The 27,104-nt window shown below is 41.5% G+C and overlaps 1 long non-coding RNA gene across 1 annotated transcript; it reads right to left on the reverse strand.

Annotated features, from left to right (window-relative positions):
* Nucleotides 1–8,801: 8,801 nt before the first annotated feature.
* Nucleotides 8,802–20,437, reverse strand: LOC140706655 (uncharacterized). The gene is made up of 5 exons (XR_012086433.2): nt 19,722–20,437; nt 17,546–17,685; nt 13,630–13,815; nt 9,261–9,358; nt 8,802–9,138 (listed from the first exon to the last, which is right to left on the reverse strand). It is a non-coding gene; the product is annotated as an uncharacterized LOC140706655 (long non-coding RNA).
* Between the last annotated feature and the right edge of the window lie 6,667 nt (nt 20,438–27,104).

The following is a 27,104-nucleotide window of genomic DNA, read 5'->3' on the forward strand; positions in this document are numbered from 1 at the left end:
GATGAGATGGGAACATGGGGGTGAGACTCCCATACACATCCCCGTCTCCCATTTAGCCTGCCATCGTTTCAGGCATTACTCCTGAAGGGTTAGTCCAGAGCTCAAAATATGGACATGGAAATGTCCCACTAATTCCAGCTAATTCCAGTGGAAATGAATTCCATATAACATAATGACGCACTTAAGCTAATGGCCTCATTAGTGCTGATTGTAGAATGCTGCTTCTGCACACCCATTTGCAAGGCAGCTGTGAGAGATGGGGCACTTTCTCTCCTCTGGTGAAGAAAGAGTGGGGTCATTGTGTGACGCAATTGCACCACAATGTCACCATGCATTGTAGCAGGGCACTGGGGAGAACCGCCTCTCTTTCCCTGCCATTTGAGCAACTTGGCTGCCTACCTGCCCTATGAGCCCAAATGACAACTGGTCATTCCATGGGGACAAATAGGAATTTGGGGCCAGGGACCCCGGTTGGTTTATTGAACAAAAGAGACACAGATCTTGGTTGTTGTATTTAAATAGGTCACAATCTTGCAGGTAGCGCTGGAAGAGGGGTGGTAGTCATGAGCTTCACGGGGCACCATTTGGCGATTAGGTCCCCTGAACGGGTGCTGCAAATTGTGTAATTCAGCTGCACAAGCAGGAATGGCCTTCTGAGACAGCCTTGAGAGACAAGAAACCTTGGTTCATGAGAATCAGGCCCGAGGATATCTCCCCAATTTGAGCTGGCTGGGCAATGCTGGCCATGTACAGCACTGGCCCAGGGCAAGTGACTTGCCTTGTCTGGACTGGGGAGAGGCCTCGTCAGTCCACCTGCTCCTGTTCCTAGGTTTGATGGACTACTTTAGGCCTCGCCTAAATTCAGGGATGTAAACAGTCCATAAAGGTGTGGCCCAAGTTTGAACCCATCTCTTGTGTCCTACTTCTCTGTTGGCGGTGGTAGGGGAAATCTTCATAGCTCTGCCCACAAATACGGAAGTACTTTATCTCAACTAGTGTTGTTTTATCTCAACTATCGTTGAGATACCCAGTGTGGTGCAATGGATAGATTAGGACTCAGGAGGCCAAGGTTCAAATCCCTGATCAGCCATGGAAGCTAACTGGGAGAGTGGAAACAACTCCTTAAATATCTCACTTACCTTGGAAGCCATATTAGGTTCACTATAAATTGGTTCCGTCTTGACAGCATATAATGACAACAAATTGTGGTCATTTATTGACTGTCCAGTAGTTGCTGTCACAGCTGATTTCTGTAAATGTGAACCCATGTGGAAAACAAATCCAGTAGGCAGTTAGATGCCCACAGACCCATGGTTCTGTCAAATAGCAGCAGCAGCAACAACAAGAAGCCATAAACACATGGCAATTCCAGTACATAATTAGGTAACCAGCTGGAATAATAGATCAGACCCAAAATCAATTAGAAGAACTGGATTGAAAAACATGGGGACTAATGAACATGCATCATTCACCATCCAAAAAGCGATGTGGACAGATTATATTTACCATGAAAAATCAGAGACTGTGGATTACTGCAAATACAGCAGGTAGTATGAGGAGGAAAAGAGAAGCCTAAATAATTATATTAGTAGAAGCAGAGAAAAACTACTTAAGATGGTGAAAATGAAGACTATTTTGAAAACAACAGAAACAAATGCTCAATATAAGAAACAACAATTTGAAAATAAATTAAACAGTTGGAAAAATACACCACTACATAGACATCTGAGAAATATTGATGGAAGGCATGATGATAATTCAACATAGATATGGCTAAAACTGGGGACCATTAAGAAAGAAACTGAAGGTTTGATTTTTGCTGCACAAGAATAAGCACTCCAAACCAATGTGATGAAAGCTAAGATTCAAAGAATCTTAGCAAATGTCGAATATCCAGGAGAAAGATGAAACAGTGTCATACTTCATCTGTGAATGTCCCAGGATTACACAAACAAGTTACAATATTAGACATGATAAAGAGGCAAAATTGGTACACTGGTCATTATGCAAAAAATATAATTTGCCAGCCTCCAAAACCCCATGGGAACATCAAGTAGAGAAGGTGTCAGAAAATGACAAAGTGGGATTTCCAGGTTCAAACAGATAGACATTTTGAAAGTGATACACAGTACTAATAGAACGAAGAAATTTCTGGATAATTGACATTGCAATTGCAGGGGATGCCAGAGTCAGAAATAAAGAATTTGAAAAATTAACTAAATATAGAGATCTGGCAATCAAAGCACCTCGCTTGTGGATGAAACACACTTCAGTGGTCTCCATAGTCATTGGGGCTTTGGGAATAATATCAAGAAATTTCACGCAGTACTATAAGCAGTTGCAAATCTCAGAAATAACACCATCAGAGCTACACAGGGAAAAAAATCAATATTAGGAACAGCATACAAACTGTGCCCATATTTAATGGACACTTAGGGTTTTGGTTACAACTCGTATCTGTTATATAATACCAGTCAGTGTTTTTATAACTTTGAGTGACAGTGTCTGATATTTTTGAACAACAACAATAATGTGCCATCAAGTCAATTCTGACTTATGGTGACCCTTTCCAGAGTTTTCTAGGTAGAAAGTACTTAGAAGTGGTTTACTAGTCCCTTCTTCTGGGGGTACCCTGGGGTTGTGCATCTTGCCCAAGGTCACACCAGTTGGCTCTTCTCCCTGCAGGCACAGTGAGGAATCAAACTCCCGTTCTCTGTCTACACAACCAGATACCTAACTCACTGAGCTCTCCAGCTAGCTATCACATAATCCAGTAGAAATTCTGCTATGTTATTCTTCAACATCATACCTAGTTACTCAGGGAAGGCATCATTGCTATATAATGCACCAATAAGACCTTCTCAATAGCTCCTTTTTTCTTTCTATATTTGCATCAATTTCCAAATTTGAAACAGCCATGTTATTTGAAGGATCTTTTGATTTTTCAACTTTACATGAGTGGAAACAAGAGAAATTGTTCACTAATAAAAAACAGAGTGTTGCACATTCTTAAAAAAAATTGACTCCTAAGTTTCAATAATTATGTTATTACATGAAGTAAAGAATGGGCAAATTGAGAGCCTTTCTGGCCACTCATGAAGCTGCTGCTCAGCGAATATGATAACATTTGCATAATAATGTCTGGATGGAATTATGCAGAAGAATGGTGGTGTGGCTGCCAAGAGCATAATGATATGTTATTAAGTGAGAGGAGATCAAAATCCACAAAAGAAAGTGAAGAGTGAAAGCTGACATGCAACAATTACATTCAAGGGTATCCAAATGCATCATAACCAGTCTTGGAGTTCATATCAAAGTTCAAGTCATTTGTGCAGAATGAAAAGGGTAAACAGCAAAATTTCTGAACAGACATTTCTGGTTCACAGGAGTCTCGTTCCAAGCGTATCTGTCCCTGTTTGTTTTGCAGCAAAGGAAGCCATATCCAGAGAATAAAGGCATGAAATCATGGATGTCTCCATGGTGACAAATCACTGGAATAAACACTAATTTTTATGATTTCACAGTTGGATTAAAGGAGAAAAAAGAAAATTAGTGTGCAGCACAAGACAGGCTTTTACTTCAACACCACTTAATGGAATACAGAAACCTGCAAAAAAGGGGAAATTGCTTTCTGTTTAAATATTGTTCCCCAGTTTGCGCTGATGCAAAAGACTCTCTTTTTAAAAGATATATAATGTGGATAACGCCTATGCATTTTGAACATATACTGTAGAATAACAATGATGAAGCTAATTGGTCGAGTTCTTTAATGGCACTAATGCCAGATGTTTTCCAACCAGAAGGGAGCTGCGAAGAACAGGCAGGCCATCATCCCAAGGCTAACACGAGGATTACAGTATTGGGATCCTTCTTGCCCACAGCAGCAAAGTACAATGCATAAATAGTGGAGAGGAAACAAAAGATAATACAGCAACTTCCACAACAACTGTGATGCCATCCACTGAGCATAATGTTGCTCTCTGAGAACGTGCCAGGCTGCAGGGTGCTGGCTTTCCGCTTAAGTGGTTCCCCCGGTCTCTTGGTAGGGAGACAAATCTCAGAGTGAGGCATGCTGATGGTGGCAAAAGTTTGATTTTGGAATGTGAAGTGGCTTCAAGGCCGAGGCACTCTCAGCTCCACTCATGTCCACCTGACAACAGGGTTCACCTGCTCAGCACAAAGGCACCTGTACAGTACTCATCTTGTATGATGTTGCTGCACCAAAAAGCCAGCAGTAAGATGAGACAATTGGGGGAGGGGAGGCATGTGCACTTCGGCCTGCGGCTTCATCTGGAGTGCCAGTGTTATGGCATGTTAGCCCTCTCATGGCAATAGCAACAAGGCCTGGGAAAACTTCCACAAGCCACGGCAGCACATTTATGATGTGTGCTGTAGGTAGAGCCACAACGGATGGCAACAACTTCTATAGATGTTGGGTGCTTTTTGACATCTGACACCAAAACATCCTCTGTCCTGCATCTGGTTTGCCATAATGGCTTAAGTATCTGATGGTGGAGTCAGATGTTGGGAGTCCAATTCCCCACCGTGCCTCCTTGACAGAAACTGGACTCTGTGATCCACGGGGTCCCTTCCAGCTCAGCAGTAATAATAATAATAATAATAATAATAATAATAATAATAATAATAATAATAATAATAATAATAATAATAATAATAATAATAATAATAATAATAATAATAATAATAATAATCACAAAGGCTTTCACGGCCGGGATCTAATGGTTGTTCTGGGTTTTTCGGGCTCTTTGGCCGTGTTCTGAAGGTTGTTCTTCCTGATGTTTCGCCAGTCTCTGTGGCCGGCATCTTCAGAGGACCAGAGTACAGGTTGCTGTCTTCTGAAGATGCCGGCCACAGAGACTGGTGAAACGTCAGGAAGAACAACCTTCAGAACATGGCCAAAGAGCCCGAAAAACTCAGAACAACCAATAATAATAATAATAATAATAATAATAATAATAATAATAATAATAATAATAATAATAATAATAATAATAATAATAATAATAATAATAAGGCACGGGCAATCAAGATTATAAAAACATTGGTATTATATAACAGATACAAGTTTTAACCAAAAATGTAAATATCTGTTAAATATCGGACTAGTATATATGCTGTTCGTAATAATGCTGGTTTTTGTAGCTCTGATGGTGTTAGTTCTGAGATCTGCAACTACTTATAATACTGTGCAAAATCTCTTGATATTGTTCCTAAAGCCCCGAGGACTATGGGGACCAATGAGGTATGCTCTATCAGTTTGAATCTGAAATCCCACAACATCTCGACTTTGTCATTTTCTGACACCTTCTCTTCCTAATGTTCCCATGGATTTTTGGAGGCTTGCAAGTCATATATATATTAGCACTCTGGTTATTATGCAATACTCACTGGTCATTATGCTATTTATAATGCGTCATTATGCTATTTAGAGTGGTCATTATGCTATTTATAATGTGTGTAGCAGTGCACTAATTTTGCCACTCTATCATGTCTAATCTGTTTGTGCAATCTTTGGACAATCACAGATAGTCAAAGTCGTAGTAATATAGTGGAGCTTTATCCAGATTCTTGGATCATTTATGTGGATTACTCTTGTACCCACTGGCATAATCAGTTGGCCCAGATGCAGATTCTCACCCTCCTTCCTCCCAGCCCTTGTGCCAATGATATATCATGGACACACATCAGGTCCTAGGTTTTGCCCCCAATATCACAGATAATATTAGATAGCTTGGCAACCCTATATTACCAACAAGTCCTTCTACTATATATATATGGTGGATAAAAACCACTATGCTACATACAGTGTCTCCACAGTAAATGTAAGTCCATGCAACGCACCATTCAGTGACCACCACCAGTTTCAACATGCAATAAACACCAACATTCATCATGCATGCATGGAAGGCACCAACCAACAAGCTCCAGTGGACCCTCAATTTACGGAATTAATCTGTATTGGAATGGTGGCTGCAAGTCGAAAAGTCTGTAGGTCGAGGCTCCATTGACCTACAATGCATTGAAAACCAATTAATTCATAACCGACCATTTTTGTTCCATTTTGGTTTTCTTTCCTGGTCTGTAGGTCAATTCTCTGGCTGCAAGTCACACCTAAATTCTGAAGCCCGAGAATTCTGTAACTCGAAAAGTCTGTAAGTGGAGCCGTCTGTAAATTGAGGGTCCACTGTACAATGGCAAGATAACACCAGAGGAAGGAAAATGGGGGATCACATGACACAGATGAATGGAAACCAGAGGCCAACACTGTCAGTACCTGCACGTTCCCCAACAACAAATTTCCCAGGTAATTTTAGATAATGAATTGCCATAGCAGACACATTGCGAACTATACACTAGAGGTCACTGTTATGATAAAGTTTGAAATTACAGTTTCACAAGAAACTGTAAGCTGTTCATCATTTCACTCATAAAGGTGAAATGTGTATACAAAATTCAATTGCAGATAATATTATTTTGTCTACTTAACATCTAGCCAAGACACACTGCATTATTGGTATTTCTGACTTTACAATGTTGTATTTTGCTACTCTGAAACAAACACATACAATGTATCCTCTCTTGTCTAGCATTTTCAAATATGATTTTTACACACATATCTGATTTAGCACAGATTAATCTAACCTGGCTGTGGTCTTTTTTACTCGTTTTTGTTTAACAAAAACATTGTGACCATTGTGCAGCGGATGGTGAATGTTTATCCTTCCATGTTTGAAGTCAGCCACCATAAGAACTAATAAAGTCCAGTTTTGTTGTATCTTTGTTAGACCCCATAGAACAGGAATATAATTTAAGAGAACATGAATATCCAGAAACATTTCCTCAATACTGCAATAAAACAATTGAAAACTTCAATCCAAAATAAATGTATTACTAGTCAACCCCAGATCATGTGTGTCAAGGATGCATTTCCAATATTGTATCTCCAACATCTGTCAGAATTTGACAATTGCTTCCTAAACAATTATGGTGGAGTCTAATGTACTCTAATTATTATTTTTTCGTGATTTAATCTCAGTTTCAAATCTAAAGAAACATCATGTATAGATTCTAATACAGTTTTCTGTTGTGTAGAACAAGCATTCTCAGCAAGGCCATATGACCCCCTGAAAGGTCCTGGCACATTTGACGGGGGCCACAGACTGAAAAAAAAATTTCTGCAGCACCTTATAAAGTTTATTATACAATTTCTACCATCTTGATTCTGACTGTATTTCTTTCATATTGTCTTTATGGCCAAAAAAGGTTGAGAACGGCCGGTTTAGATTGTATTCTTCCTTCTAATACTCCATTCCATGTCTCTTCAAGTTCTTGAATATTTATCTTAAAAAGCTCCATTAAACATTTGTAGACTAAAGTTACTGGGTTGGATTTCTGACCAGATCCAATAGTTCTGTCAAAGATAGCAGCACATGCTGAGGCTGGGGATACGGCCATTCTCCACTCAGAGGTAGATTGTATTTAGCAAATAAAGTGGAAACATTGGAAGTTCGTCATCCAAGCCTATCAACTAACCTGACTGCACCTCAGTCAGCTAAACACTAGGGAGCTACTCAAATACTGTACTTGGCATACTCAGGACATAATTCGTCACAGCCATGTGAGTGATAAGTAGTTCCCTAGGGCGGGTAGGTGTACATGTCTGCGTATACTATCACTTTGAGTCAAATTACACATGAAGCTCTGTGTGCATAAAGAAAGAAACCTATAGCATGGTTTGTTCTCAAGGGACAGAATTCACTTGTGTCCAAGCAATCAGACTCAGAAACGAAGCACGTGTTTACCAATTACAAAATAATTGGTGGTGACCAATTACAAAACAAAACACTTGATTGCAAGATGCAGAAGTGAGAGAAGCTTGTTCTAGGACAAAAAGACTTCTTTTTTTGCTACAAAATGGACTGAAGAGCTGAGCATTCATGTCCGTGGTCGATAACTGACTGTGGTGCATAGCAAAATACTGTAGTCCTAATATACGGTGAAGGAATTCCCCTCGACAGTAGAGTAATTGCTATGCACACAAAAGGTCTTACTTTCAATGTCCAGTTTGCATTAGGAAACATTTACCACTGAAAAGCTGAACATCCATTGTCATTGTGACAAGGGATGGACCAGTAAGGCAGCTTCCTGTTGGGTCATAAAGGGGTTGCATCTAGAGAGAGCCACTGTGACCTAGTAGGTAGACTGTCAGGTTAAGGATCTGGAGACCTAGGTCCTCCTTTGCCACAGAATCTCATTGGCAAAGTCCTACTAGAGTCACTATATATTGGAAATGACTTAATGGCACAATACAATAGTTAAGATACAGTGTGTTGATTGAAACAAACTGTTAATCTAAAGGCAAAAAAATAGCTAATGCTTTTTTTAATCATTGGAAAAACTTTTTCTCATCACTGGCAGTGACCATCTTGTCAAAATGGCTGTGACAGGACAATACTGTATTTTAACCCAACTTGTTATGTATTTGTGTCTGCCTGCCTGCCTGCCTATAGCTACAGAGGGTGCTGGACAAGACTTAGCAAACCTTAAACAATGTGGTGCTGCCCAGGTTACCAGAAGAACCATCTACAACTACAAAAACATGTCTGTAAAATGCAGTCGTCATTTAGGTTCACCTTTAATGCCATCTTGGGTGGGTTTTACCTTAAATGCAGCCTATATGTTTTCGGAATAAATAAATAAGTAAATATGCAAATAAGAAACAGTGTCTATTCTGTGTCCAATGCCAAAGATAACTTTAGGAAAAGGATTACACAAATGCAAGAGAAAGGTGATACCTTTATTATAACATTTTTTAAAAGCATCACACAAATTGAAAGCTTTCATGGGTAAAAATTCCACTTCCTTGGGCTAGGCACCACCACCCCTTCGTGGATAGTGCAGAAAAACTGTAGGTCAGAATCCCAAAAATTCATGACAAATGTCTGTGCAGAGTCTGCTTGTATGAGGTGAGTTGGGAGGTGTAGTCTCCAGCAGCCTCCTTTGGTTGGAATTTTCTGTCCCAAACTCCAAGCAAGGGATTCACTAATTATTCTGTGACTGCCCCACCCCCATATAATTGCTTGTTCCTGAAACATGAGGCTTCTTCTGGGTTAGAGGCTGGAAGAAAAACAATACAGAGAAACAGCAACCTTTGTTTAAGGTTTGGGTTATAGTTTTGTTTTTTTTCATCAGGTAGAAGGAGCCAATTACAGTCAAATTAGTCAAGTTGATCGTTTTACCTGCTGATGTTTCTTCAGCTTGTAGTCACCTCAAAAGTCCTCCTGGATGATGTTAAAAAAAGTCCAAGGTGATGCTGTTGATCGGTCATTGATGGTCTCTTACATAGTCCAGAAAGAATTAGGAAAAGGCCATGTGGCTCAGGATTTAACAAATGCAAGAGTAAAGTGATATTTTTATCGAACCACTAGAACAATCACACAGATCACACACAGAGAGGATCATATAAAACATTTTTTTTTCCAGCAGCAGCACCTCAGTTGTAGAACTCTCCTCTAAGCAACACAGAACTAGCTCTATCTTGGATGACTTTAAGGCAGGCAGATAAGGCATTTTAAGTCTGCCAAGCTTTTAATTATGTTTAAAATAGTTGTTAATTCTTCTCTTTTAAAGCTGTTTTAAAATGACTGTTTTAATCACTGAAGTAAAAGGCAGCCGTGTGGTCATAACAAAATAAAATCCAAAAGCAAAAACAGGCAATACCTTTATGAACCACTGAAAACTCACCACACAATAAATGAGCTTTCGTTGATTAAACACCACTTCATCAGGATTGTACCAGTGTGAAGAATTTAAAGTCCAAAACTTTAAGTCCAAAAGTATATGGAAAGATGGTTTACTGTCTGATAAATTTCTAGTGGTCAATAAAGGTATCACCTAGTTTTGCATTTTAACCATTGTTACTGCTTTTTGCCCTTCTGTTATTTCATAGTATGCTTAATCATTTAAACTGCCTTCAGGGCCCTTTCAGGAGTTGAAAGGTTAAGTTGGTGCGTACCGGTATTTTTATAGAGGAATACTATAAATAAAGCAATTGCCTACTTCTGTCTGCACCTTCCTGTCAGGTGGCCCACTGATTTCCTAAATGTGAGGAGGAGACAAGAGGAGAAGAACGCTCCTCACACTGTCTCTCTTCCTTGTCCTTGGCTCACTAGACAGAAAATAATCAGAGAGTATTTATTTATTATTTATTTAAAATACTTGTATCCCACCTTTCTTCTTAAAAAGAAGCTAAGGGCAGGTTATAAAAAATTGTGGTTATATCACTCCGTTACCACAGTCTTCCCTTGACTCATGTGATGAAGCATGAGTAAACAAAGAGTATCAATGCAAATGGCCTGTGGTCCTTTGTGGAAGGATTTTATCACAGTGATAAAGTTCACATTTCATGTCCCATCCGGAATGCTCCTCTCTTCCCTGACTCAGCAGCACAACCTGTCTAGGGCCTGTTTCTGATTATTTGGGACATGCTTCCTGTTTTGTTTCCTCTAAAGCTTTGTGGTTCCTGATGTTTTTTGCACATCTTTGGGTGGCACATCCTGCCCGGGGATTTCTTAGCAGTAGTGTTGACAACATGTTTTGTCAGCTGTGTCTCCTTGTTCTATCTCCTGCTGAGGGATTGCATTTGCATTATTGCTCCGTGACACAATATTATTGTTCTCTGTGAAATAGATTTTGTCAGTCAGTTTGGTCTTGCATAAACGCCTTTCTTGCCATGTTAAGGAACAAGAGAAACTACACACAAAGTGTGTCCCCAGTACATGGACTGTAGGATACAAAGTGGAAGGGAGGTACGCATCAATATGCTGGACTGTTTTCTCAAACGAGCTTCTGGTTTCTGTGATTACTACACAAGAACAATGCCCCAAAAGTAGAAACATCTCTCTATATTGCTTCACCTGAATAAGAGGCTAAGCTACACATTACACCCATCAAAGCTGTGCTGAAAAATCCTAACTCTGGAGAGTTTTTTCCCCTTCTTTGTTATGACACATCGGAGCAGTGCCATATGTTGTATGATGGCATTTATCCACTTCCCAACCCAAGAAGCAACTAGTAATATGAGAGAAAGAGTGAAGCAACATGATGAGAACTTTTAGATTCTAGCGCAGAGAAAAGAAAATTCACATCGAAGACACTACATTCAGTGGCATCTACCCCATAACAGGTCCAACTCTCTCATATTGTTTTTCTCATTTCCATTTATTTACTTACTTACTTACTTACTTATTTATTTATTTATTTTGACTACCATTGCATACTTACCTCAGAGTATGTTTAGTGGGACAGCAGGTTTGATAGAGCTTTGTTTACCATACATCTAGGCAGATACTGGAATGTTACTTTTGAGAAGAATCATGATGGCAATCAACTCAAGCCACCTGTAACTGGGCCTTACTAGGATGCACCCAAAGCATTCTTCTACTGCTGCTCAGCTAGGAATGGCCTCAGCATGACACCATTATAGTCACACTTTAAAAGTGTTTTTGCATTTCTCCATTTCCTTTGATTACCAGGCATGGGGAGACTTTGACTGCAGATGTTTTGGACCTTTACTTCCAGAAGCTCCAGCTACCATGCCAAATAGTAAGGAATCATGGCAACTTAAACCGTTTTGTAGGCAAAGCTAGAGGCTCTACTATTCAATTACAGCCCCTCCCAAGATGTAGCAGAATTATTTTTTCCAAAGGGAAAAACTCTGTGTCCCACTGACTCTTAATCATCACAGGGAAAAGACAAGCCCAGACCATCTATAATTCATACAGACTCATATATATCCCATTTGATAAACTACAAGATTTCACAGTGTGTAAGGAAGGAAGGCAGGTAGGCAAGCAAGCAGGCAGGAAGACCACAGGATCCCCAGTGAGAATGCACTGTCTAGTTTTGAAAACAATTATTTGAAAACACAGTATTTGATGATTGACTTATTGGTTCCAGGTACCTTTGTCCTCTAATTCTATTTTTAAGAAGTACATTTTTCATAATTATACAGGTAATACTTAATCCCCCATAAAAAACAAAGAAACATTTATGTTTCATGATGCTACTTTATTTTAAGCCAAGATAATGCTTGTCTTGAGAATTAGAGTAAGTAAACTAAAGTGCATGCTGTCTGTATTTGCTTGCTTATTTATTTACTCCATTTTTCTATTTTTCTTCAGTGATTCCTCCAAGGAGCCTAATCATCATTGTTGTCATCATCATGTGCCATCAACTCAATTCGGACTTATGTAACCCTTTCAACGTTTTTCGGGGTAGTGAATACTCAGAAATGTCTTATCATTCCCTTCTTCTGGAAACACCCAGAGATTGGGCAGCTTGCCCAAAAATACACAGACTGGCTTTTCTTGCAGGAGGCACAGTGGGGAATCGAACTCCCAACCTCTTGCTCTGCATCCAGGTGCCTGAGCTATCCAGCCAGCCCAAGGAGCCTAGAGATGCTTGTATGACTCTTTTACTCCTTCTCTCCCATTTTAGCTTCACATAACCTAGTAAAGTAGGCTTAGACCTGGAGGAAAGGATTGTTTCATAGTCAGTCATGAAATACACAGCTGAGAAAGAATGTTAGTGTGGGCCCACTGCTCCTAGTTTGACATTCTTACCACTAAACCACAGTGAATCTAACTAATAGAATCATGATCCCTTTTCCTATGATTTCACCATTTTGGAAACTACTGGCATTTTGTTCCTCATTTTTTTTCTTTGCTATGCTTTAAAAAAAAATGACTATTAACCACTATTCTCATACGTGTTTGTCATGCAGTCTTGCCTGCTAGGCAGTTAAACGTCTGGTGTACTTTAGTAATAGTTCTTGACTCTGTTCACAGAGTTGGTTCTTATTCTGAACATAACTTTTTACCAGTTTCATTGAGAAACCAGGGGGTGGAGGCAAACAAGTCTGGGAAATTAATGCAATCCAGAATGAACTATGAAAAATACAGTGGTCCTCCGCTTGGCGACGATAATCTGTTCCGTTAAAATTGCTGTTAAGCAATATCGTCGTCAAGCAAAAGTAAAAAACCCATTGGAATGCATTAAAAACCAGTTAATGTGTTCCAATGGGCGAAATACCTCATCGTAAAGCAAAGATCCTTCATAGGGGAAGCCAATTTCGATCACTGTCTTCCGGAAATAGGTCTGGAAAACAGTGGGAGGCTATTTTGAAAACCTGACGATCAGCTGTTTTTGATCATCCCAAAGCAGGGACCGATTCAACATAAAGTGAAAAAATCCCATTGAATCGTCATTTTGCGATTGCTATAGCGATTGCAAAAAACTAACCGTAAAGCGATTTCGTCGTCTAACGGGGTCGTCGTGAAGCAGGGCACCACTGTACATTTGACAAGATCAGTGGTCTGAGTAAGGGTGAGGCATTCAAAACACACACAGAGAGAGAGAGAGAGATCAAACTGTTGGTGGCAGCCAGAGTTCACCTTTCCTTATGACAGGTGTCTCAGGCCTAGGGGTGAAACAAGCAAATGTCTCCACAGTACGTGGGCTGGCAAAGCCTTTTTCAGATTGCAGATTCTTTGCTAGGCAGTGGCCTTGATGGCTGAGAGATTCTCAGAAATGTAATCAAAATCTTACCTTTTCCAATCTTGGTAAACTGTGAAGACGGCTTTGTTACCCAAGTGGTTCCAAAACTACCACTGCTGTGGCAATAACTGCTCTTCACATATTGATATTCTTGGTGGGGGGATAAATTTAGCTTTTGTCACCATGATGGACAACCACAACACTCTACAGTTGTTGGAAAGCTAAAGCCTGAGGCAGCTGAGGAAAGAAAAGAGCAGATTTTATCTGTTGCATCTGTTAGATACAGTATTAGTACCAAATGCTCAGTGAGTAGGAACATGCAAGGGCCTAGAGAAGTGAAATAATATCTCATTCTCTTTTAAATTATATTTCTTGGAATAACACTGGCATTCTTGTCCTTTCATAGTGGTAAAACATTTTTAAATGGATTTTTGGTACATTTTAAAATCCACACTTGTATGCAGTTTTACAGATTTATGCTTTCCTTATGCATTTTCTCACTGATAAAAGTATGTTTGTACATATTGTTTTCAAATATACATATTTAAAGCTGTGCATGCTTTTAAAATGTGGGTTTTGTCTATTTTTCTTCTCCAAAACAAACAATAAACCTCAGAAATGTACTGATTTTCAATGTAACATGTGCTTTATCCCATTGCTGGTATCAGAATTCGGCATGGATACTTCCACAGGGAAATGAAATCCCCTATTAACTCCTTTTCTATGCTTATAATAAATATACATCAAAAATTTTCACCCTCCAGAAATGGCTCAGGCCTATTCTTTCTGGTTCAACAATCTGTTTATGCGCATCCCAGTGACAGTAAATTTGGGGAAAAGGTTTGACTCCATCAGTCCTGCCAGAATTCCTTATTTATTTATTTTAGGGTTCATACAGAGAGTGAGTAGCCCAGAACTGTCTGTTTGTCACTCTCTCGTGCTATTACTTCTCCCAAGAGATGGGGGAACGCTAGGCCTCAAGTCAAATTGAGGTTATTCCATGTTATCCTCTCAATTTCCTTGTGAAAGGGATTTAGCTAAAAGACTCCGATAGGACCGAGATCACCCAGAAAGTCTCAGTATTTGAGCAGGCATATGAATGCAGATGTCATGATCCCGGAGTCCAGCAGGGATTTGGACATGAAAGCTGAGGAACCTGTGGTGCCAGCTGTAGAGACAACAGGCCAAAGTGCCACTGCAGAAACAGACATTCTGAAAGCCCAGAAACATCCAACACTTCAGTAGTTATGACTGATGAGTCCTGATGGACCTTGTCAGTCCTCAGCCTACCTGCAGTGCTGAGACAGCACAATCTCCCACATGAAATCCACAATACCTATGGCTGGTGCATGACAGCCAATCACACACCTGGGATGAGATCTTGGAGAGATGGAGGAGGACTAGGCTTCAAGCCAAAGGAACTATCAACCTAAATTAGATTATGCAATATCAAGGGGGTTGGGCCGAATTTGTCCCTACCACAGACCTCTCCATGGGCTGCACAGAGCCTGGAAATGGCCAGAAAGGGCCAAGAATTTGGCAAAAAGTAACCCACTTTTACAAAGTATATTGGTGGTGCAGCTTTATGGGATTTCTACTCCTAAAGTCCTAGAACGAGCTGGAATATTCAGCATGTATACATTACTGAAACAGCGACGTCTACGTTGGCTTGGGCACGTCGTGAGAATGGCTGATGGTCGGATTCCAAAGGATCTCCTGTATGGAGAATTAGTGCAGGGAAATCGCCCCAGAGGGAGACCACAGCTGCGATACAAGGATATCTGCAAGCGGGATCTGAAGGCCTTAGGAATAGACCTCAACAGATGGGAAACCCTGACATCTGACCATTCAGCCTGGAGGCAGGCAGTGCTTCACGGCCTCTCCCAATTTGAAGAGACCCTTGCCCAGCAGGCCGAGGCAAAGAGGAAGTCACAAAAGCAGCAAAACCAGGGAGCTGGACAGGGGACAGATTGGATTTGTCTTCAGTGTGGAAGAGATTGCCACTCTCGAATTGGCCTCTTCAGCCACACTAGACGCTGTTCCAAGTCCTCCATACAGAGCACGACACCATAGTCTTTCGAGACTGAAGGATGCCTAACCAACAACTCCTAAAGGCTCTCATAGAAACTTTTTTTAAAATCTTGTTTATTTTTTTTTCTATGGAAGGCTACATACATATGGGTTAGAGAAAGCACTTTGCCCACCCCTGCTTTAAGAGTTCACACTATGTACAAAGGGAGTATGCTGAGGAGGGATGAGTCATCTCGAAGGGGTACAAAAGACTTCAGCTTCAAATCCTGAAAAAGTTGGGTGCTCCTCTGGCCTCTTCCAGATCTGCTCTGCCTACCTTGATCTGCCTTCCTGCCATTTTATTCCTTCTATCCTGTGGACTCTTGCTTCTAGGTGGAACACAGCAACATGTCTTCCCAGTCCAAACTCTGACACTCTGGATCATACCTTGTCTCAAAGAGGATGGGTGCATTGTCAAGATTAAATGTACAATACTCAAACTAGGTCCACTATTTATTTATTTATTTATTTATTTTATTTTATTTTATTTTATTTTTACCCTGCCCCTCTAGACTACGTCTACTCGGGGCGGCTTACATAAGTTAAAACATATTAAAACAGCATACAGTATAACATATATAATACAAGATGGCAAAAGTCAAGAAACAAGAGGGGAAAAAAGAAAAAGAAAAAATTACTTAGTTGACTGGGGGGAGGGCCTGTTTGAATAACCAGGTTTTTAGTTGAGTTTTAAAAACACCCAGCGAGGGTGCCAGCCGAATTTCAGTGGGGAGAGTGTTCCACAGCCGAGGGGCGACCGCCGAGAAGGCCCGGTTTCTTGTTTTCTCCTTCTGGGCCTCCCTCGGCGTCAGTCCCTTCAGCCGCCCCTGCTGGCTTTGTTGGATGATTCGGGTAGACCTGGGCGGGAGAAGGCGATCTGCCAAATATTGAGGTCCCAAACCGTTAGCGCTTTATATGTGATCATTAACACTTTGAAGTCTATGCGGAAACGAATAGGTAACCAGTGCAGTGCAGCCAGTGCAGTGCAGCTATAAGACTATACACTGCTTCAGTTCTCTTCCTTGTTCAAACTCATAGGGACATTTTATTTATTTCTTCATCCTGATTGTTCTTTCTTCACAGGGTGTGATCAAACTGCACTTTGTTTTTCAGCTTGGCCCATTTTTGGGAATGACCTGGTTCGCTCGTTTTTCAAGCAATCACAAGACATATGAGCAACTGTGAACCGGCCAGACCCTTACTCTTGCCTACCTACATCATTTTGGGCCCCTGACAGGGGCTACTCTTTTTGTGTGGGGGTAGGACTACTCCATTTCGATGTGGTTCCAGCATGTATGATTGCTGCTATCAAACCAAAGCAAATTGCTTACCTGCTTCACTTTATGCCGCTGCAGGATCAAACTACTTATCAATAAATTTAAAGCTCCCTCCTCTTCCCATTGCAGAAGGGGAGAGAAAGAAAGAGGTTGTGGGATTTTTTAACCCCTTAAAATCTACCACTGAATTGATAGATTAGCAAACTGATTCAATGCTATGCCAGTTACAGATAACTTTTTTTTTTTGCAGTTCCCCCACTCTTCCATGGAGGGGGAGGCACAAAGTGACAATAAAAGTGCCTTTAAAAATTATTTTTACCCCTTTAAAGTGACGAACAGGCTTAAATGGGGTCATTTGAAATGTGGTTCTGTTTCTTCCCCTGAAAACACCCGATCCTTGCATGTGCATGGAAGGATCGTGCCAAATGACATACCACACCTCAAAGCAACTCTGTTTAGCTCAATCCAGCCTGGGACAATTTGGCCATCAAGTCACACCCTCAATCATTTAAAAATACATAGCATATGTGTCAGCTTGTACCATCACTGTTTCAAACTATTTGTGACATTTTGCATCTATAAATAGGGAAACATCTGAAAAGTGATTAAAAATTGCTAACCAGAAAGCGCCATGTTCCAGAATAGCTGCATTGTTGCCACAGTTGCTGTTGAACACTTGTGACAGTAGCTATGGGGAGTCAGTAAATTGTCTTGTCTTGTGACAGTCTGCATTTTTAACATTCTTTCTGTTGTCTGAAAACTGAAGCACAGAAGGAGAATAAATATGAGAAGAATGCAAGTTCCTTCACCCACTTAAATACATTTATAATGGAAAATCATTAATGCAACACATTATAATATTATATGCAAAAATTATGGTCTTCGGAAGCCATAAATATGTATGTGAATGAAATAAAATTCTTCATAATTCTGTTGATATAGTGATGTAGTTAGAGAAGATCATCAAGTGTAAAGATTGAAATAAAAGAGAGCTGTGTGATCATTACAAAATATAAATAGAAGGGTAAGCAATACCTTTATAAACAATAAAACAAAATAATCCTACAATCTGCTAGCTTTTGTGGATCAACTATTCACTTTGTCAAGTGTGCACCAATGCATGCCTGACCAAGTGGGTGTTCCTGATCCACGAAAGCTAGCAGACTGCATGATTTTTTTCGTGGTCTATAAAGTATTGCCTACTCTTGCATTTATAAGCGTAAGGATGTCTCATTGGAGACAAAAGCCAAGTTCATGAAAACTATTATATTCCCAATTAATATATATATGGATGTGAAGCCTGGGCACTGAAGAAAGCCAATGAGCAAAATATCAGTTCATTCAACATATGGTATTGGAGGAAAGCTTTACATATACCATAGACTGCCAGGAAGGCAAGCAAGCGGGTGCAAGATCAGATCAAGCCTGACCTTTCTCCAGAGGCAAAAATGATGAAACTGTTGTATTTTGGACACATAGAAGAAAAGAAGACTCACTGGGGGGAAAATTATGCAGGGAAAAATTGAAGGCAGCAGGAAAAGAGGAACACCAAGTAAGAGACAGAGTGGCAACAACTTCCTGAAGCAAAATTAATCAGAGAAATACTGTAACAGGCATGACTTTGCACTGCTCTAAGCACCATCAGACCCTTTACCTCCTCACATCCTGAAGGCAAAAGGTGTAATTATTGTTTGATATGCTCAAAAATTACCAGTTGGGGTGCTTCTTCTGTTAATCTATTAAAACTGACATTATTGCCCCTTGTTATTTGAAAACCCCACAATAAATGGCTAACAACATTATTTCAGAAGGGTTTACCTCTGGCTGAAGTTAAGTTTAGAATGTTTGATATACAACAACAAATATACAGATGCATGCACACATTGGCTTGTGGCTGTCAACCTCTCCCTAAATCCTATGCATCCCTTGGGAGTTAGTGTTGGCTCTAGGTCAAAGCATGGGGCAACCACCCAGGAGTAATTAACCTGCAGAAATACAATTTTTGTTTTGTTTGGTTTGGGGGGGGGGGTGTTGCATTGAAGCACAGGAACCAAAACATGTGAGGGCTGCTGGGATACATATTCTCAAGGGAGTTAGTCCTCTAGTTAAGCAGCAGCTGCCTTTCTCATTCAAGCAGATTAATATCTCAGGTTGTTGTGCATTGCTTTCCTCCCTTACATACTGCAAATGCATGTTGTACAGATGATTGGAGAGGTAAGCACAAAATGTTGCAGTTCTGCTGTAGTGAGAAGCTCATCCCTTCAGATTCACCTGATCCCCCTCAGTCACCAGGCAATCCAGTTTAGCAAATCCAGCCTTAAACAAATAAAGCCCAGCCAAGCAGGCTTATGTTCCTGATATGCAGACAAATATTATTTCTCTGCATAATCAAACCTAACATGTTATTTCAAATCCTGGCTTCTTAATTTATTTTTGAATTTATTTATAGAGAGATACAGGGGCTTTAAAGATTACCGGGAAAGGATGAAAGCTGATTTACCACAACATCTTTCCGGAAGTTATCATTTTTGAAATGTCAGCTTCCTTCTAGAAGCTTGTATCTCTCATTATCCAGATCAACTGTGAGGTAAAGAGACAAGTCCTTCAAGTTACTGGAAATAATTAATCTAGTAGGTTTTTTTTTAAAAAAAAATGATGTTCCAAGAAATATAAAACCTTGCACTGAGCTGTCACAAGGAACCTGTGGCTGCAGTGAAGAAATCTGTCATGTCCCATTTTTATACTCAGATCTTCCTAGATGAAAAAACATAAGTAAAATTGACATTTATATCTTACCTCTGTGAGATGTCCTTGGTGCCTGCTATCTAGGTACTCTCTCTGTGTGGCCAAATTCAAGGCTCTCTCTCTCTCTTCCTAATAGCAACAGCAGCAGCAGTAGTAATACCATCAAGCCCATTCCAATTGATGGACAACCTCCCATGGTTTTCTAGATTCAAAGAACTGAGAAATTATTCACTGGTCCTTCCTTCTGGTGGTGCTCTGGGCTTTCTCAAGGCCACATAAGGAGCAAGGCACATAACTCGATCAGCCACAATTACTGTAATTTTGACTGACCTTTCTCTCTCCTGGGGGGCACAGTGGGATATGAAGTGCTCGCCCCTGGCTTTAAAGACAGGCCCTTCAGCCTACTGAGCTTTATCAGGTCTCCCTCTTTTTCTTCTTAAGATTCTTTAACTTCTCTTTTAACCGGACAGTCCTTCAAATAGCAGAGGCCTTCAAAGGAAAGCGTAGCCTCTGGCCTCCCTATACATAGCAGACTGTTTGCTATAACCTGCGACACATGACCACAAAAGATTTTCTCAGGAAAAGTGTCAGCTGCACCTCCATACTGCTGACTGGGGAAAAGACAGAGAATGGCACATTTTCCGTCAGTGTGGTTTATATAGAAACTGTTAAGGTTTCTGAGAGTGTTAAGCATTTGCTATCTGCTGTGCTGTGGTCCTCCCTCAGCTTCTTGTCACAGCATTTTTGTTATCAACAGGCACCAAGATTCCACAATGGTTACCTGTTTGCTTCAGCATTCTGATCTGTGAGCAGCTTCTCTGCTTTCCTCAGAGGTTCGATGGAGGCTGGGTTTCCTCTCTTTTGTCATCCATTTTATTCCATAGTATCTGCTTTAGAACATGTAGAGTCAAGTGATCTCTTGTAAGGTTGCCATATGGCCATTAGCTAGTTTTTACTTGGATTACCTGCTGCCTATTTAGATAAAAGGCTTTTTAAAGAAGTATGTGTGACAAACCCAGACCTACTGGGATATACCACAGTTTCACTAAGCTGCCACCAACCATTCCCTATAAGAAGTCACACAGACCAGGGATGGATTTTTAACAAAATAAAGGAATAAGGTTTATTTAAACAACACACAGGGAAAATAAAATGATCAAATGAATAAGATACAGTAACGTGGCTTAGTCTCAATCATACATACACACAGTTTGGTTCACACAGAACACTTAACTTGAAGCACAGACCCTGAACCTATCAGTTCTGGCTAACCATACAGACACCTGAACCTATCAGGTTGGTACTGACTGACACACAGTAGTACCCTGTCTGACACACAGACTCCCACTCAAGCTTCTTCTCTCAGCTCTCCTCCAGCTTCTCCCTCAGCTTCTCATATATATACAGTACAGCCCCTCCTCCTGATGTCCCGCCTTCCAATCCCCATAGGATGGAACTTTCCCTCCAAACCCATGACAGACAGGTAACATCAGTGCTGTATGTAACACCTCCCCTCTTTATAAGTTGTTTTGTAGGGGGAAAGCTAAGGTGCTTTTCACCAAAAAACAACCTGGATAAAACACACAAAAACAGTTATACATTAATATACAATATCATACTTACTTATACTTACACTCTAAGTTGACCATATCAATTAGGCATTTAAACAATAACATTTACAATACATCCAGTTACCTTTATTCATACAAACCAACATGTTTAATAACAAGCACATTTAACCTTTGGTCACCAAAATATATACATAGTCCATGTTTCTTTCGCCGTCTTCATTCTTCAGGTCTTCTTGACAAGGCGTCAGCAACACAGTTCACTGACCCTCTGACCACCTTCACTTCAAAGTCATAGTCTTGCAGGTTTAAAGCCCACCTCATAAGTTTGCTATTGTGGGTTTTCATCGTCTTTAACCATTGCAGTGGTGAATGGTCAGTGCACAGAATAAAATGTCTTCCCCAGATGTAAGGCTTGGCCTTCTGGATCGCGTAGACTATGGCCAGGCACTCCTTCTCCACGGTTGCCAGATGTCTCTCACCTTTCTGGAGTTTCCTACTCAGGTAGGACACTGGATGCTGGTCACCATTCTCATCCTCCTGGCAAAGAACTGCTCCTACCCCGCTGTTAGACGCATCGGTGTAGATGATGAACTCCCGGTCGAAGTCTGGAGCACGCAGCACTGGATAGTTGATGAGCGCCTGCTTCAACCTCTGGAACACCTCCTCACAGTCGCTGGTCCACGGGATGCGGTCATCAGCCTTCTTCCTCGTCAGATCGGTCAGCGGAGCCGCAATCTCGCTAAACCTCGGGATGAACTTTCTGTAGTAGCCCACCAACCCAAGAAATGATTTGACCTTTTTCTTGGTGTTGGGTCTAGGCCAATCACGAACTGCTTCTATCTTGGCCTCTAGGGGTTTTATCACTCCTCCCCCTACTATGTGACCCAAGTATTTAATTTCTGGGCTACCCAGCTGCAGTTTGTTCTCTTTGCAGAGCCTAGGCCAAAGCACTTCCTCCCCTGGATTAAAGCGCCTCTCCCTGCCTTCCTGGTCATCCCAAGCTTTCTTTCTGACCTTTTGAGCTTGCAGGGTCTCTGCTGCTAGCTCTAGGTTTCTCTTTAGGTCATTCATCAAGGTGTCTATGTATGTCACAACGTCTTGTGGGTCATCCTGGGTGATCTGCTCCCAATTTTGTTTGATCAAATCAAGGGGCCCTTTCACCCTTCTCCCAAATAAAAGTTCAAACGGACTGAACCCGGTACTGGCTTGTGGCACTGATCGATAAGCAAACAAAAGGGATTGCAGCTTCTGGTCCCAATTGTTTGGATTCTCTGCCAAGTAAGCCCTAATCATGCGCATCAGCGTTCCATTGAACTTCTCCGTTAACCCATTACTTTCAGGGTGATAGGCAGTGGTTTCCTTGTGCTTAATTCCACAGATTTGCCATAACCGTTTCATGAGCTTCGATGTGAACGATGCGCCCAAATCTGTGATTATTTCTGAGGCAAATCCCATCCTGGACATATACCCCACCAAGGCATCTGCCACTGTGTTAGTTTCAATGTTAGTCAAGGGAATGGCTTCAGGGTACCTCGTGGCATGGTCCACAATGGTGAGAATGAACCTGTTCCCCCTCTTTGTGGCCTTGGGCAAAGGTCCCACAATATCCACCCCTATGCATTTGAACGGAGTGTCAATCACAGGCAAAGGGCACAACTTTGCTTTGGTCCTGTCGCGGCTATTCCCCTGCCTTTGACACACATCACATTGTTTACAGAACTCCCTGATCTGCTTCCCTATGTCAAGCCAGTAAAAATTCTGCGTGATTCTCTGCTGTGTTTTGTTCACCCCTAAGTGCGCAGCAAACATGTCAGAGTGCCCCCTTTGTAAGATCATGGGGCGATACTTTTCAGGTACCACTAGCTGACTTCGGATCCCATCTCCCCCTTTTGAGATATTCCTCAGGGTCTCTCTATACAAAATCCCCTTTTTCTCTAGAAATCTCACTGGGGTTTCAGGTGTTAGCTGGGCGTCAGTCACCTGTTCAAAACACTTTTGGAGAGTGGCGTCTGCCTTTTGCTCTTGGCCAAATCGGCTGTCTGTGGTTAAGGTTTCCACCACAGCTTCTGAACTCCCCTCTGCTTCCATCTCTGGCTCATCATTACCCCCCTGAACTGTCCCCGTGGTGGCTTGTGAACGTGTAATCACTAGCACCCGTTTCACATGTTCAGCCAGGTCATTTCCCACGAGCACGGCTGCTGGCAGAGTCGATGAAATCGCTAGCCGCCAAACTCCCCTCCAGCCTTGAAAGTTCACAGGTACCTCCGCTACTGGCAGTGAGATCACCTGCCCCTCAATCCCTGCCACCTTCATGCTCTCATTTGGGATTATATATTCCCTAGGAATAATATCTGGATGGCACAGGGTCACCTGGGAACAAGTGTCCCTCAGCCCCCTATACTGATGGTCAAGTAGTCCTACGTCCACCCCTGCTGTTTCAAACAACTGAGAATCTGTTCTCACGAGCAAGCAGCGCTTGACCTCCACAAGAGGACCATTTTCCTCAGCCTGATCAGCAGATGTAACTGTTCCAGATTGAGTAGCCATGGCAACAGGCTCCCTCAGTGACAAGGAGCTTTGCTCTTTCTGGACACAGAACACAGCTTTTGGCTTGGTTCCACTCGAATCCTGAGGCACAATTCCTTTTAGCTGCTTTAATTTCTCACACTCTGAGATTAGATGGCCCTTTCCCTGACAGAAATAACATTTTCTGCTATATTTTGAGTCTTTCTCATCTTGTTTTGGTTTTCCCTCCAAAATCTGAGGTCTTGGTTTCGTGTCTGAGGGCTTCCCTTCACCATGGGCCCCTCCCACTTGCTGGTTTTTTCCTGGTCCCTGAGAGTACTTGCTGTAGGTTTCTTTGGGTTTATCTACAGATTTCCACTCAGCACCTAAGGGTTTTCTTATTTGATAAATAAAATCTGCGATCTCGGCTGCTTCGGCCACAGATTTCGGTTTCCTTTCCCTCACCTGGAATTTCAGTTCCCCATGCAGGACTGAATAGAACTGTTCCAGCGCTATCAAGTCTTTGAGCTGCTAAAAGGTCTCTGTCCCCTCCTGAGATAGCCATTTCTCTAGCAGCCTCACCAATTGGGCCCCCACTTGGGTAAAAGTCTGCTCTGGTTTCTTGGTGATTGACCTGAATCTTTGCCTCAGCTGTTCCGCATTTATCCCATGTCTGGCAAACACCAGTTTTTTAAACTCTGCAAAATCTTTCATCAGTTCCTCTGGCATCTCTGCATAGACTTCTGCAAGGCTGCCACTGATTAAAGATCGCATGATGGTCATCTTCTCAGTTTCCCTTACTGAGAAGTCCACAAACGCTCTTTCCACTAAGGAAAAGAACACCTCAGGACAATCTCCCTTGTGGTACACAGGGAATTTCTTCAGGTCAGCTTTAGACAATTGGCCTCCCTCAGAATCCCTATTGTTATTATTGTTCTGATTCATCAGTTCCAATTTTCTTAACTCAAACGCCATTTTCTCTCTCTGCAATTCCAATTCAAATTGTCTCTGTTTCTCCCTTTCCCTTTCCTCCATTTTTTCTCTCTCTAATCTTTCTTCTTTTCCCATTCTCTCTATTTCAAATTGCCTTTGTTTCTCTCTTTCCCTTTCCTCCATTTCAAATTGCCTCATCCTCAGTTCATGCTGTTGGGCTATGAGCATTTTCCTGAGTTCTGGGTTCTGTTCTCCCGTGCTGTCACCCTGCACTGAGCCAAATTCATCCTCAGAACCTTGGTCAACCTGGGGGTCTTTCACTTCACCCATTTCTGCCATTTGGCTTCGAGTCAAGGGCATAATCCCCCCCCCCCAGAACAGGCTGCTTTCAAAAGTCAAGCCTCAAAATAAAGCGACCACTTTTTTTTTTCTTTTGCCTCAGAACCAGCTTTCTGTAGATTGCTGCTGTTCTTCAGCACTAACTTGCAACAGTTGCGAGCCAGAGTCTACCCCCCTCTGCTAGGCCTCTCAGCAGGCAGGCTAGATCACTGCTACTACACAGTTTTGCCTCAGCTTTTTTCCCGCCAAAACCAGGTTGCCTCAGAGCTCCCTAATCTAGTCCCCAATCTGAGGTTACACGTTCTTCTACTAGCGCACCTTCCCGTGAGGCACACCTAGAAGATTACCTACGCGCTCTCAGATTGTCCCTGACTAGACCCCCCTTGCTCTGGGCACACTTGTCAAGGCTTTGCTGGACCACTGGACAACTGGACCAGTCGTATCCCACACGCTGGACACCAATCAATGTGACAAACCCAGACCTACTGGGATATACCACAGTTTCACTAAGCTGCCACCAACCATTCCCTATAAGAAGTCACACAGACCAGGGATGGATTTTTAACAAAATAAAGGAATAAGGTTTATTTAAACAACACACAGGGAAAATAAAATGATCAAATGAATAAGATACAGTAACGTGGCTTAGTCTCAATCATACATACACACAGTTTGGTTCACACAGAACACTTAACTTGAAGCACAGACCCTGAACCTATCAGTTCTGGCTAACCATACAGACACCTGAACCTATCAGGTTGGTACTGACTGACACACAGTAGTACCCTGTCTGACACACAGACTCCCACTCAAGCTTCTTCTCTCAGCTCTCCTCCAGCTTCTCCCTCAGCTTCTCATATATATACAGTACAGCCCCTCCTCCTGATGTCCCGCCTTCCACTCCCCATAGGATGGAACTTTCCCTCCAAACCCATGACAGACAGGTAACATCAGTGCTGTATGTAACAGTATGTTTCTAGCCTTTGTAGAACCAGAGATGTAAGCCAAACTATGCAATCATTGTTTTGTGAGAAACAAGCCTTTCAGTGTGGTTAGCCCATTTGTGAAGTCATTGACAGAGCATAAGAAGGAGAAATAAAAATAAACAAGTATGGTGTCAGTGCTCAGATACTGCTACAATCCCATTATTAATACAATTTCACTAAAATTTATCAGCACAAATAAGGAATTTCAACCACAATTAAGTTTTAATTGCTTCTTTCGCCCATCCCCTTCTTTATACTGCACCTGCTTGTTTTCTGCCTCTAAAGTGAGCAAAAGTAACTTTCTCACTAGAAGGAAATATGACCTTTAAGACTGTGGGCATTAGCAGAGATTTGTTTAATACAAGGGGTGCTGATAAGTATTGCAGCATCCAATGAGGCACATCTTCATGAACATGATCACAGGCATCATTTTCATGTTATTTTCATGAAGGAGAGTGGATGACAAAATCTATATGTGCTGAATTCCCAGTGACTGGCACTCATTTTGAAATAATTATGACATTCAAAGCCATGTGAACACAAAGCTATGAAACCTAGACATCTATACATTCTCTGTTGGACTGCAGGTCCTATCAGGCAGCATGGCCAGCAGTTTGCAATGATACCAACATCTGGAGAACTACTGGCCTCCCCATCCTGCCATATATATTTAACGAAGAAAGGGTCACTGGCTCCAATGGCTCTTCGGCTGCAATTGTACATTTACCAGGGAGTAAGTCCACTGAATTCAGTGAGGCTTACTTTTGAGTAGATATGCATATCTTTATGCTATTATAATCTTAAACCTTACAACATAATCCCATGCATGTTTGTCTCAAAGAAAATCTGATTTTGCCCCCAGATAAATGTCCCTATGATTGAACAAACCTTTGATATTTACACTTCAAGGCATTCAAGGAATTCCTACTAGTTAGCAGTATATAGTTAGACCATTTGTTGTTGTTGTTAGAAACCAGGATTTACTGGAAATAGCCCTTTCAGATGGAGGAAAATCTGTAACCACTAGTCATAGATAGTGGAGCTAAAGGAGGAGAGGAAACTGTATTAGCCGCCTAGAGTGGTCCTCACCGACCAGATAG

Source organism: Pogona vitticeps, chromosome 1 (genome assembly GCF_051106095.1).
Source record: "Pogona vitticeps strain Pit_001003342236 chromosome 1, PviZW2.1, whole genome shotgun sequence".
NCBI classification, from domain to species: domain Eukaryota; kingdom Metazoa; phylum Chordata; class Lepidosauria; order Squamata; family Agamidae; genus Pogona; species Pogona vitticeps.